Below are 14,235 nucleotides of genomic sequence, written 5' to 3' on the forward strand. Positions count from 1 at the left end.
CACCAATTTTCCCGATGTCAGATCTTCATCTCAATTTGTTTATGGGGATCAATTAATTCAAAGAGATAATGGAAGTGGCCACTTGCCCACTAGTGTTAGTCTATTTAGCTAATATGACCAAAAAAAAAAAATTATTGTTTATAAAAATAAGTCTAGATAAAGATATTATTATTGGCATGGGGAGATCAATAAATGTCGGAATAGTTACTAATTTAATGTGATAAATTTTCTATTCTTCCACTTCAGAAAATCTCAAAAGTCTTGAGTTCATATAGAAAATTAATTAGAATAATCCTGATGGGTGTCAAATCCGGAAGTTTATTTTACGTAGTAGTAGGACTTGAATTTGAAACCGTGTTATAGACTTACCTAGAAACCTTGAATACAATTTTATTTAATTCACAGGCTCCAAATCGTGTGGCTTGCCTAAAAAAAAAAAGAGCAAAATAAAATCTTATATTATTTGTAGTAGGAGAATACTTTATTTACAGACAAAAGTCACGATAGTAGTTACCGATTTAATTTTTCTTTTATTTAATAATTAAGAAAATATTTTTTTAATGATATTAATGATTTTTTTTAATCTCTTGTAAGTCTTGAGAGGTAGTATATATCAACTTTAGAGCGGTGCTACTGGATGTAGCACGAGATGGCTCTGACAAGAACAAAAAAGTTTATTTATTTAATTTTTTTATTTAATTTTTTATATCTTTAAACATTTTTTTAAAATTATATATCATTAAAAAATACTATCACTAAGTAAAAAAACAAAAGGTAACAAAATTTGTCGGCCAACTTTCGATTACAATAGCATTTCTGATCCTGGTAAAGGAATGAGGAGAAGCTTTTGACAACTCCATTTCTTTTTCTTTTTTTTTTTAAAATAAAAAATTATTTATTTATTTATTCATTTTCGATTTGCTATTTGATAGCGGATCGAGATCTCATTCAAGTTTAAAGTCTAATGCAAATTTAGAAAGTAGCTTTTTATAACTTTTCTTTTTTATAAACTAAACATTTTTCTATTTAAAGAATAATATTATTGATGCTGTAAAAATCGCTCAACAGAGTGTTTCCGGTCCACTGACTCGATACGGGCTCAAACGATATAGATTAGTGCCTCCGACGATAGTCTGGTGTTGCTGTACAGTGGCAGTACGTACATTTATAACGGTGGAAGGAAAATAAGAGTAGAAAAGTTAAAGAGATGAACAATATATTTATGTGGTTTGTCATGTGCCAATGTCTACGGATATTTGTGGAGAAAAAATTTAAAATTTATTATGATATTTTTATTTATAGCCTCTCATGACCCTCATCTCTCACTACATAAAAAAAAAAAAAGTTACAAATGTGCTAAAGTTTCCTTGGCGCTCTTTATCGAGAGGTTGAATTTTGAAATTGAGAGGTTTGAAATAGAGATAAAATTTTGAGTTTAATACGAGAGTTTAAAATATTATTTTTAATATTATTATTATTTTAAGATTTAAAAAAATTATATTATAATTTGAAAAGTTAAATTATTTATTATATTTTATATAAAAATTTAAAATAATTATAAAAATAAGATAAAAATTTTAAATTTCAGATAAAATTTTTTACCTCCGAACCTGCCCTCCATCTGAAAAATCTCCCCCGGAGCCCCCTTTCCTCGGTCCTGCCTTTATTTGCCCTTCACTGCGCATGCCAGCCTGCCATGAGGTGACCAATCTCCCTTGCGTGCCTGAGTCCCTTTGCGTGTATCAGGTTCTTTTCTTTTCCCACTTCCTTTCTGACTTCCCTTTACCCCCTCATGTCACTTGCCTGCTCCCGTTGTTTCCATGTCTCCTACTCATTTCCTTTCCTATCCTCACAAATATAAACTAAAATATTATGTAATGAAGCTTAACAAAGTTGAATCAGCCTATAAAATAGTTGTCAAACAGTTAGATGAAAGCGTTTAAAGCATATTTGTAAATAAATAAATAGATAAATGACTTAAGATAAAAAGATTTCATAAAAACAAATTTATAAATATACCTTATTTTATATAATATTTTATATAGTAATTTATTTTTATGATAAAGTAAATTAATATGTCATATAAAATTATATTAATTTATATGAAAAAATAAAAAAATAAAAACCCAAATCCTTTACATTATAATCCGTAAAATTTTTAATTATTGTATATAAAAATATAATATTCATAAGAGTTGAGAAAGTTGAAATGAATGACAATGACAGAACAGAAGATAAAGCCATCGTAGCAAGGAGTATACAGTAATAACGCGTGACAGCTTTACAAAAAGTAAAACCTTATAGACCGGCCACAAACTTCTTCAGCAACTTCTGGTGGTGGGCCTCTCATCACATGACAGCTAATTCTTTACAAAAAGCGTAAGTGCGTTGGGAACGCGGCCACAAAGTTCTTCAGCAAGTACTTCATGAATTTAAGAGAAATATTTTTTTTTATCTTAAACGATACGTTATCCTAATTTTTATTATTATTTTTTCATTTTATTCTTTTTTAAACTAATTAATTTTTTTACCTATTATTCATGCAGCACTCATTTTATTGGCAATTACGTGCATGTCGAATAAAACCACAGTGCTGAAATTAAATGATGATATCAATAACATCAAGATATTATGAATCCGTTTTTTCAAGAAGAAAAAGCCTATTCTGCCGGAAAACTTCGCTTGATAGTGAGTATCAATTTAAATTTATAAATGATATGATGAATTTATTTTATATCATATTAATTTATAATTATAAAATATAATATATCTTTGTGCCTAAAAAATATATATATATATATATACATTTTTTTTTCTGGATGTTTAGAATCTGTCGGTGGAGAGCTCAAAGCCAAGTGAAAGAGGGTGAAAAGATTTGCATTGGATTCTGTTGATAAAAGGCGGTATCGTTTGAATAACATCAACAGTCGGTATAAGAGGACAAAAGGACTTGACTTGGGTTTGGTGGGCATGTGGCATGTCGTTCGGAAAGTACGGGTTTTCACAATTTTTAGGAAAATGATAGGATCCCGCTGGGGGATCCGTTCATATTTTTTTTTTTTTTAGAAATTTTTTTTACAGAAAAATTAAAAAAATATTGTTTAATTATATTGTGAATTTTATTTATTTTTTCAAACTAGTTAAAAGTGTTAAAAAAACGATTTGAAAAAAATATTTAAAAATGTTTTTTTTTGTTTTTTTCATATCATTTTTTAACACTTTTAAATATTTTAAAAAAATAAATAAAATTCACAATATAATTAAATATAATTTTTTTAATTTTTTTGTAAAAAAAAAAATTCTAAAAAAAAAAAAAAAGACAAACGGGGCAAATGAACGGGATCCAGCGAGATCCCTAGCATTGTCCCAATTTTCAATTTTTATTTTCCATCCATTAGTCTACTCTACTACTTCTACATCTAAATTTGTTTCTACCGAACAAATCAAATATCTACTAAATATATTAGTTATATATATATATATATAAACAACCTGATTGACAACAATATTCTGTGTCGGTTGGGATCTTTGGTCTGGTTCTCAATCTGGCCTGATTGTACTGGAATAAATATTTCAATTTATCTCATTTTTATTTATTGTTATTTATAAATTTTAACTCACAAATTTATTATTATTTATAAATCATTTCATATATCATATATGAAATCAAACGGGAATATCTCTCTTATCATATATCATACACATAATGTAATTTAATTTTACATGTTAATTACTAGGTTTAGGTTGCAGCCAATAACAATATTACTAGGTTTAGCCGATTGAGATCTAATTCAAGTTTTAAAATCTAATGCAAATTTAGAAAGTAGCTTTTTATAACTTTTCTTTTATAAACTAAATATTTCTAATTAAAGAATAATATAAACTAAAATATTATGTAATGAAGCTTATTGAAGTTGAATCAACTAACCAAATAGTTGTGATCAAATAGTTAGATCAAAGCTTCCAAGCATATTTGTGAATAAATAAATAGAGAAATGATTTAACTATATACATAATTTGATATGGTATGTTATGTAGTAAAACTATTTTTATAATAAAGTAAATATAATATATCATATAAAATTAAATTAATTTGAAAATTTATTTTTGTGAATATCTTTATAATTATAACATTTCTAAACTAAATGTAACTCTAGAATTATAAAATTATTATGTAAGGAAAAAATAAAAATAAAAACCCAAACTCTTTAAAGTTATAATCCATAAAATATTTAATTATCGTATTATAATTTTTAATGGACAGATTGAGCGTGACAGTGGCAGGGAGGACCGGATAAAAACCAAGGACTTGACGAGGAGTGCACAGTAATAACGCGTGACAACTTTACAAAAAGTAAAACATTATGCATTGGCCTGAAACTTTTCAGCAGCTTTTCTTTTATCCAAAGTGGTGGGCTCTTCTCGCGTGAGAGCTAATTCTTTACCATTGAAGCATTTGCCACAAACTTCTTCAGCAGGTACTTACTTTTTACCCATCCAAGGTGGTCGGCCACTTGTTGTGGTCAATCAATCCTCATTACTACTTTTTAACTCTTTAATGCTGTAAATTAATTAGGACGTACATTTTGAATCTAAGAGAAATATTGTTGCTCGTGTACCTTTTGACTTATTGACTATATAATTAGAAATGATGTGACAATTTAATTTAGACCAAGGGGTTGATCTTCATTAGGAATTAGGTGGCTTTTTAAATTATATTTTGAATTATTAATTATTAATTCTATATGCAATTCTCACTACTTATTATTTCCATTAATACTTGATGGCTAATAAATTTGACTATAAACAGTATTTCAATTTATTTTATTTTATTTTTTCTTTTTTGATGGTGATCTCATTAGTTCAAATATAAAAAATTCGGTGAAAGAAAATGGTTAGCAACTTCATCAATTATTATATAAGGAATTTGTTAAAATAATAAGGAGTGCAGCTACTTTTGCCTTTGGTGTGGAAAATTCTTCCAACCTTCTAACGCCTTTTCTCTAATCCTTCTTTTTTTATTTGATGTTGCAAACGACATTATAAATCAAATCAAGTGAAATATTATTATTTATTTTTGTTGCCTAGATGACTAACACAAGAGAGAGAGTGAATTGAGTTGTATTTAAAAAAAATAACAATTATAAATCAAATATACAATATAAAATATAAACAAAATACGAAACAGTAATAAATATAAAGAGTAAGGGTAAAAGAGAAGCAAACTCAGTATGTTAACGAGGTTCGGCCCCACTGCCTACGTCCTCGCCTCAAGTTACCCCTTGAGGATCCCCAAATTCACTATTCAACTTCCTTCAGGTGGAGATAGAAATCTATTACACCTTTGAACAACGTACACTGCTACAAAGGATCCATGTAGAACACCCTCTACACTTGCAATCACCTTACACGTAGTGATTCAACTATTCCCTGTGTAGAACACTTTCTACACACACAATGATTATACACACCCTTTTACAAATACAAGAACTGATAGTGGATAGGTTATCAGAAAACACTCCTCAATGAGTGAAATAAGAACAATACAGCGCAAACTATATTTCTCTCAAAATGAACAAGGATTAAGGCTCAATGCTTAGAGAAGAGAGAATGAAAGGTTTGAATAAATGTTGTATGCTCTTGGTGTTGTAAATGTGAAGCTCTCAAATGATTTATTTATAGGCATATAAGACTTCATATTCAAATTTAAAAAGATTCACATGTCAAAGACAACATCATTCACTTTTTCAAAAAATTCAAATAAAAGGTTCTTCCTTTTCAATTGTCAAAGACAACATCATTCATTTTTCAAAAACTTCAAATCTAATCTTTTACTTTTGGCATATGACAAAAGGAGCACACTTTACTTTTCAAATATTTCAAACCTAATCTTTTACTTTTTGCATATGACAAAAGGAGTACACTTTATTTTTCAAATTTTTCAAACCTAATCTTTTTACTTTTTGCATATGACAAAAGGAGCACATTTTACTTTTCAAATATTTCAAACAAAAACATCTACTTTTTGCATAAGTCAAAAAAAGCATCAATCACTTTTGAAAATATTCAAATAAAACATGCATATGTGAAAGATGACAATCAATCATTTTTAATATTTTCAAATTAATATTTTTCTTCTTCCTCCCTCTATTTTTTTAAAAAAAAAAAAAAAACTACAAACAAAAAAAAAAAAAACACCCTTTTGATGGCGTAAAGAACGCGTGACAGCTGTACAAGAAAACGTATACCTTGGTCAAAGATTAACGCGGCCAAACTTCTTCAGTACGCACTATGGTGGGCTCTTCTCGAAGTCAATCATTCATTATTATTATTATTTTATCTATTTAATGGTGTAAATGATATTTTAAAATTAAAAATATTGTCCTTTTTATTTTTAATCTTTTCTAATCAAATGAATAATCTTCAATGCGTTACATCAAATTGCATTAAATGATAAATTTTAAATCAAAAATAAGTTTTTTCTAGATCAAAATTAAATTCATTTACTGCAAAAAATAAAATAAAAAAAATATAGTTAAGATATAAATCTCATAATAATAAAGTTTACAAACAAAAATATAATTTTTTGTTGTATATGAAATTATATAGTATCTGACATTATTTCGTGCCTTTCTTATCTGGTTTTCATGAATCTGGTTTTCTGTATAATATATGTATATTTGAAAGCAAGTAGTAGAGTAATGGGTTTTCATGTATCTGGTTTTCTGGATAATGTATGTATAATCCGGTTTCATGAACTAGTAGAATAATGGGTTTTGCAACTATGTAGGGCTTTACAAAACTTTCAAAGCACTTTCGACTGTGATTTATATATTAAATGATAGTCATCATTTCTTATATTTTTATTGTGATAGAAATTAAAATAGAAGGGTATTACTGGACCGTGATCTCCACTCTCGGATAAAGGGATCCTGAAGATGGTACACATCTTGTAACTAAGACAAATTTGAAGTCCAAAACCTTGACTTAGAAGTGGTGCCACATGCTCATTTCATTCACCTTCAAACACTAATTATTGTGTTCTCCACTTAGGGATAGGAATGGAATGGAAGTTTTGATGCAAACAAGAAAATGAGAGCAAACTAATAGAGTGGTGAGTGTCAAGAAGACTGCTCTACAAGCTAATCTATGCTCTTTCTGCTTTACAAGAATTGCATGTATTACAAGAAGACTCCTCAAAAGAATTTCATGTTTTCTGCAATGTTCTTTCCAGCTCTACAAAACTCGGGAGGAGAATTGCATATATTACAAGAAGACTCCTCAAAGAATTGCATGCCCTGCCCTTGGATTATACACTTGAGGATGCTTAACATATGACTCTTGCCTTTGATTTTTATCTGATCTGAATCCAAGGTTACTTTTGTAATAGAAATCTAAACTTACCTTCTTGTTCTTGTTTCTTTGGTTAACCAATGACTTGGGGAGATCATTAATTGTCTCTGTTTCATTTCATTTCTTGTTTTGATATAAATTCTAGATCATATGTTAGAAAAATTTGATTCCCATTATGTAAAAAAAATGTCAAATGAGAACTAGAGACTTGACCCGATTCCGAGTTTGCTTTTTATAATATATATATAAATATAAATTTTAGATTAGTGTGTTAGAAAATTTTGGTTTCTATTATATCAGGGGTGAACAATTAAGCCGCCCGCCCGGTCCGATCCAAGAGTTTCGAACCGAACCGAACCGTAACCGTTTAGCCGATCCGAATGAAAATGGTTCGGAATCGGTTATTTCCATTTACTACCCGTTTGAAAACGGGTCGAATTGGGTAATTACCCGATTAATCGATCACATACGACCGCTCCAGTATTCACGTTGGCTCAACAACAACAACAACACCTGCCTGGCCACCATGCAAGTCCTCCACAGCAAGGAGTTCGTACCCAACTGCACCCTCCAGTGCCTCATCCAGATCTGGTCTGAATCAGTCAGCAACAGCAAAATAGTTTCGGCCGAGTCAACTCCCTTGCTGGAGCAAAACGAAGATGCAAAGCAAAGCTGCGAAGGGGTCCGTAGCTCTCTATCTGCATCCTTCCATCTGCAGAGCAAAATGAAGATGCAGTCAGTACGATTCTACAATCTCCGGTTTTGATTTCCCGGATCTGCTTTTCTTCTTTTTGGTCTCTGAAAACTTTATAAAAAACTATTGTCTCTGACCCTGTTAGGCTCTGCTAGTAGCTAGTACTAGTAGCATACTTTATTGCTTACAACATCCACAAAAATGAAAAAATAAAAACAACTTTTTATCATTATAAACTCCATATATATTATATATATACATTCAGTATACTATTTTTTTTAATAGTTTCAATACAATTATTTTTTTAACAATTATAAAAAATAAAATAAAATAATTTAAAATTTTAATATGTGCAAAACGGAATAATCGAACCCGACCCGAAATATGTAATCGGCTAATTGAAGAAGGCGGAAGATGTTCCGTTCGGATTCCAACCATTTCGGGTCAGGTCGGAACAGTCCATTGCGGCCCGGGCGGGTCGACATGCAGGCCTAATTATATGGAGAAAAATCTCAAATGAGGATCCAGAGACTTGACCCAAATCCGATTTTGCTTTTTATAATATATATATATATATATATATATATATATATATATATATATATAAATTTTAGATTAGTGCGTTAGAAAATTTTGGTTTCTATTATATGGAGAAAAATCTCAAATGAGAATCCAATTTCTAGTTCCATCTTGTTTGATCAGTATTATAAAATTATTTGACAATGTCTATTGAACATCATAATTATATCAAAGTTATGATGCTATTGGCGTATTTAATATTTGCAAGCTTACCAAGCCATACATGTTGGATCTTACAAGGCTAGATCTTAATCAAAATAACAATGAACAATTGACAAAAGGAACGAAACAAAGCACTCTTCCATGTGCTTGAGAGCTGTAAATTGGTGCAAACAATATACCAATATTCGTGGGCAAGTAACTGGTAACCAAAGTTTTCAAATACCTGCATCTAATTTTCCCAAAACATCAAGGCCTAAGTGCCTAACAACATTAAAAATTTAAAATTTATCATTTGTCAAAGTTGTAAAGTTGGTTTTTGCATGTCTTGGATGAAGCTCAACCCTGCTATTCCATTGAAATTAACCACGAGTGCATCTTTTGAAATTAACCACATGTTCATGAAATAAATGCCATCTGGTATGAAATAAATGACTAATGCAAATATAAGAACAGATTCCCATGACTTAAAATCATTCCAGTTATACAAATACATGAGTTTTCTAAATACATAACATGAATGAACATTATGAACTCCAATCAAAATCTTTGCCAAAAGAATAACATCTTCAGTGAATCCTTTAACAATCCTCTGGATGCAACTTTACCATAAACACCATGCATCTCATTGAAAAATGTTTATTGGAAGTTCCAACTGAAAAATGTTTATTGGAAGATACACAAGGCTTTCGCATCCATCCATAAATAACAATTGGAGCCTAGTGAGGTATGTAATGAAAGAAGTTAGCTCCTATATCGAGGTACCCTGTATTTATTTGCGTTTTGCTCTTTCAAATTTTATTTATTGGGATTTTTTTTTGGAGGGGGGGGGGGTTTATGAGGTCTTGTCTTGCCTTATTAATCTTTATGTAGGGCTTTAATTTTCTTGAGTTAGCCAGATATAGGTATATAATATTAAGACATATTTCAAGAAACAGAGGACATGAAGAAGAAATTTGTAGATAATGAAACAGAAAAAATTGACCCTTTCCTCGGATACTCTATATTTTTTGGTGGATTTGGTGAAATATACTATCATGAAATTCATGGCTTTGGCCATCTTTGCAAGCACGTTGGGACTCAATTGTATCGTGCGTTCTATTTGCTCTGTACCCTAGTGGGAGAATGCACAAGCATTGTATCAAATACTATAACATAAGTTTTCTATTTTTTTAATTGTAACTTCAATTTGGAAAAAAGAAGAGCTGAGAAATAAAAATATGTTTCTAAGTGAAACATACCTTATATTCTTCAAGTACGTAATGAACACTTTCATAAAACCATAACATGCTTCGTCTGTCAGGTTTTTTGGGTGATTCTTCAATTACGAGATTCATCATCAAGAGGTCATATCTACCAATAGTTATGAGGCATTTATCAATGAGGTTTTTGATACCATAATTTGGAAAGAAACCACACTTGCGTAGTATTTTAGGGACTTATTTCCTGTTTTGTCCTTTGAAGAAACATGCAATGTCAAGGAAGATATTTTGCTCATAATCACGTAATTCATGGTAACTTAAAATGGTTCTTTTTATTTGGAATTTTTTTGTACTTCTCCAATTCGCTTTTCCATTAATGTATATCTCTTCCAAGTAGATTTAAGCCTACCATAGTTGAAGCGAGTGGAAGGCCACTAGCATATTGCAATGCAAGTTTTGTGAGTCCCACAAAACCATCATCAGGTTTGTCACATTTGAAGGCATGCCAGGTAAAGAGCTTAACGTCAATCAATAGGATCCAATACATTCATAGGATATTTCAAACCAACATCATGCTTATCTAGTAGATGCTCATCTCTTGTTGTTATGATTATTTGACTTCCTAAACCAAACCAATTGCAACTTCCACTTAGTTTTACTAATCAGTCTAGACAATCAACATCATCAAAAACCAAAAGAATCTTTTTACGGATTCCAATCTCTCATCAAGTATTTCCGGAAACTCAAAACTGAAAAAAAGGGACAAGAAATGGAATTTGAAGTTTAGTGGAGAAGCAAATTAAGCCATTGTATATATGTTGTCATTAATCTTTGTTCCCTATTTTTATTCGTTGAAGTAATTTTTTTCAGTACCTCTCGTTAGGGGTGTATACGGAACAGGCGAACCGACCTACACCGACAGCAATCGACCGCCGGACGCCGGAACCGGTGAAGAACCGGTCGACCGACGGTAGAAATTAATGGAAACTGACTTCGGTCGGCTCGGTCCCAGTTCGACCACATAGAAAATCGGTAAACCGACCGACCTTATATATATATATATATATATATTTTATATATACCTTATATAAAACTACATCATTTCATATGAAACGGCATCGTTTTGTTTAAATGTGTGAGAAAAAAATAAAAGCCAACGATGCTGTTTGGTCTCAACCAAACGAGATCATTTGGTTGGGAATGGGTTAGGGTTATTCCCCTTCCCAGTTCCCCCCCCCCCCCCCTTTTCCCTTTTCTCTTCTGCTGCCCCCCTAATTCTCTCTCTCTCTCTCTCTCTCTCTCTCTCTCTCTCTCTCTCTCTCTGTTTAACGGCGCCACAGACGATCCAGTGACTCCCTCAAGCCTCCGTGTTTTCCTTCGGCCTCCGTGAATCCCTCCAGTCTCTGTGAGTATTCTGACCCCATATCTGTTATACTTAGTATACTTAATAATCTGTTATATAAATTATTTTGCCCATGGTATCTGATGTCTAGACTTAATACATTGTTGTGACTGGTCATTTCGTTTCAAGGGCATATATTGAATTACTTATAGGTCTTGCGACATAGTGAGCCCGGGAAATTTCTCATTGGCTTCCTGTTACTAATTCCCTGTTTACATGTTTGCTTTGATATTATTAATAAGAAAGTAGAGCTCCATTCAGCTTTGATTCAAACTTCTTTCTATCAATGATTTTGGTGGAATGCATCTTTGACTACCTAAAAAAAAGTATATATATAATCTGTTATATATATACAGCTAGATAGAAAATGTTGTGTCTTAATGTACAGACATGATGGAACTCAACCTATTTGATGTTGGAGGCGGCTGAGAAGTTTGAGAAGGCTTTCGGGTGGATAGAGAGTGAGGATTATAATTTTCTCTCTTACTTTGATGATGGGCACATGGGACCTTCTAAAACTATGGAGTGGGTGTTTGTCAAGTTTTTTGAGATGTTTTATGAAGCCACTACTAGATTTTCTGGATCTTTATATGTGACAGCCAACACTAGTTTTTTAGAGATTTGTGATCTCCAAACTGAATTGATTATGCTGAGCGAGAGTACTAATACTTGTCTGAGGAGTATGATCATAACCATGAGAACCAAATATGATAAGTATTGGGGGTCATTAGATAGGATGAACTTGTTCATGTTAATTGCTGTTGTGCTTGATCCACGAAGCAAGTTAGGGCTTCTTACTTTTCATTTGAAGAAAATTCATGATGAGTTTCGTGCTGAGGAGTTGGTTTCAAATGTGAGACAACTATTAACAGATTTGTATGCAGAGTATAATGCTACATTCAATTCCACCACGAGTACACCAGTTTCTCAACCCCTTCCAACATCTAGATCCCTGAATAAAGGAGATGGCAAACGTGAGACCAAATGGTTCCAGGAGTGGTATAGGGCATCTTCCGCCATGGGACCTAGTATTACCAAAATTGAAGTGGATCGATATTTATCATATGGTTGTGAGGCACTCAGCGCATCGTTTCACTTGTTGACTTAGTGGAAAATAAATGAGGCTAACTATCCTATACTTGCGAGGATTGCACGAGACTTATTGGCCATGTCTGTTTCCACGGTTACGTCCGAGTCAACATTTAGTACGGGAGGTCGTGTGTTTGATCCTTTTTGGAGTTCGTTGGCTCCGAGAACTATTGAGGCACTTATTTGCACTCAAAATTGGTTAAGGCATCCGTCAACACCCATTGATATCCGAGAGGCTATAGATAATGTGGAGAACTTTGTAGTAGAATCGGGTAATGTTTTCTTTTTTTTCATTGTAATTTAATTTTGCATATTTTTCATAATATGAATTTACTAACATTTGATATTTTATTCTTATTTATTCTTATAGAGTTGACCGCACAATCGAACGTGACAAGTATTGACGATTGAAGATTGAAGGCTTGAAGCAATAATGAGCGAACATGAAGATCGATATTCTTAATTTTTTGCATTGTTGCTATGTTTAAGTCTTTAAGACAATTTGTTTTCATTTATTTATGTTATTTTTTTACTTGCATTTTTGCTATGCTTAAGACAACTTGGCTTGTTTTTCAAATTTGTAATATGTAATACTAAATATCTAGTGAAGTTATTTTTATTTATTTTTAATTATGTAGTAAGTAATATAGTAATTAGTTAGTTAATATGATGAATGCTTTAGTTATTTATTATTTTATTTATTTTTAATATGATGAATGATGAATTTACAACAGCTTGGATGATGAATTGAATTATTAGTTAAGAACAAAAACTTAAAAAGATATTGGATGATGAATTCAGCAAAAAAAAAAATACATATATATATATAAAGAAAAAAAAAGCCCAAACATGTATTGGATAAAAGGCCCAAAACAAGGCCCAAACCGGCAAAGGAACCGGTCGGTTTTCTCCCCCATGCACGGTCGGTTTCAGCCGGTTTAACTCAATATTCTTGAAGTGCCAGTCGGTTTTGGTTTTCAGCCCTACCCCTCATTTAACACTTCTTGTAACTTAGATTATAACGACGATTTTTTGTTGTCATACGAAGTTTAGTAATTCTTCATAATGAAATTAAGCAAAAACATGAGAGAGAGAGAGAGAGAGAGAGAGAGAGAGAGAGAGAGAGAGAGAGAGAGAGAGAGAGAGAGAGAGAGAGAGATTTCAATTCAAGTTCCACTACATCTAATTTTCTAGGTAACATGTAACATCTCAACAACTAGACACCCAAAAAGCATTGAGAGTAGCCAACCATAAACTTTGGGGAAAAAAGATGAAGTCTTGAAAAATATGTGGTTAGTATTTTTGATACCTTGTATGATTTTCTTGTCTTTAGTTTCAAGAAAGATCTTGCATAAGAAAAGCCAAGAAAGTTGTATTTCTTCGTTTTTTTTTTTTTTCCTCTATTGGTTTATTTTTATTTTGTTTCTTACTTCACCCTCTTGTGGGTTGCTGAGAAAAATTGATATGGAAGGAAATAAAATTGAGGTAATTTGAAATATGATTTCTTTCTAATACAATTAATGGAAATTATCTTTTGGGAGGGTTAGAGGATTGTGGGTTCATATCTTAGTCTCTGCTGTGTTCCAACCTTTCCCATCATCCAAATTGACTATTGGGGGGCGAAACTGAAGGTATATAGTAATGTCATGAGTTCAATCGTATTTTTCTCTGGTTTGGGACTATTTTCTATTAAAATTTGTTCTTCATTTTTATTTAGTTTTTTTTATATCCCTGTATCCTATTTTCATGTTTGTTAA

The 14,235-nt window shown here is 31.5% G+C and overlaps 1 protein-coding gene across 16 annotated transcripts in view; it reads right to left on the minus strand.

Moving 5' to 3' along the window:
* LOC122295539 (disease resistance protein RUN1-like) overlaps positions 1-14,235 on the minus strand; it is a 111,975-nt gene that overhangs the window by 18,530 nt on the left and 79,210 nt on the right. The gene's annotated exons all lie outside the window — the stretch shown is intronic.

This window comes from Carya illinoinensis, chromosome 15 (assembly GCF_018687715.1).
Source record: "Carya illinoinensis cultivar Pawnee chromosome 15, C.illinoinensisPawnee_v1, whole genome shotgun sequence".
In the NCBI taxonomy this organism is placed as follows: domain Eukaryota; kingdom Viridiplantae; phylum Streptophyta; class Magnoliopsida; order Fagales; family Juglandaceae; genus Carya; species Carya illinoinensis.